Raw genomic sequence first — 645 nt, 5'->3', positions numbered from 1 at the left:
AAGTGACTTCATGACCACAGATGTGAGAGCGACAGGTCTGTAGTCGTTAAGTCCAGTGATTTTGGGCGTTTTGGGGACCGGAATGATGGTGGAGCGTTTGAAGCAGCAGGGAACTTCACACAGCTCCAGTGATCTGTTGAAGATCTGTGTGAAGATGGAGGGCAGTTGGTCAGCGCAGACTTTTAAACAGGCAGGTGAAACACCATCTGGGCCTGAAGCTTTTCTAGATTTCTGCTTCCTGAAGACCCGGTTCACATCCTCTACACAGACCTTTAGCGCAGGTTGAAAATGGTGGGGGAGGGAAGGAGGGGGGTTCTCAATCGGGGGGGGTTACGTGAATGTGTGAAGTGCAGATCAGAGTGAGACTGTGCTTTTCAAATCGACAGTAAAACACATTCAAATCGTCAGCCAGTTGTTGATTCTCTACAGAATGTGGGGGTGGTGTCTTGTACTTAGTGATGTTCTTGAGACCCGCCCATACTGACGCCGGATCGTTGGCTGAAAACTGTTTTCTCAACTTTTCAGAGTAGTTCTTTTTAGCCACTCTGATCTCCTTTGTTAGTCTGTTCCTGGCCTGGTTATACAAGATTTTATCCCCACTTCTGTAAGCATCCTCTTTGGCGTGACAAAGCTGTTTGAGTTTCC

General features: G+C 47.8%; 1 protein-coding gene across 1 annotated transcript in view; it reads left to right on the top strand.

Moving 5' to 3' along the window:
• The window catches only part of LOC107573824 (tripartite motif-containing protein 35-like), a 6616-nt gene that overhangs the window by 1724 nt on the left and 4247 nt on the right, over window positions 1–645 (top strand). The window lies entirely within an intron of this gene.

The sequence above is a fragment of the Sinocyclocheilus grahami genome, unplaced genomic scaffold (assembly GCF_001515645.1).
Source record: "Sinocyclocheilus grahami isolate Dianchi unplaced genomic scaffold, SAMN03320097.WGS_v1.1 scaffold2044.1, whole genome shotgun sequence".
Lineage (NCBI taxonomy): Eukaryota > Metazoa > Chordata > Actinopteri > Cypriniformes > Cyprinidae > Sinocyclocheilus > Sinocyclocheilus grahami.
The sequence above is the reverse complement of the archived record's forward strand: the minus strand, read 5'-3'. Positions and strand labels throughout refer to the sequence as shown.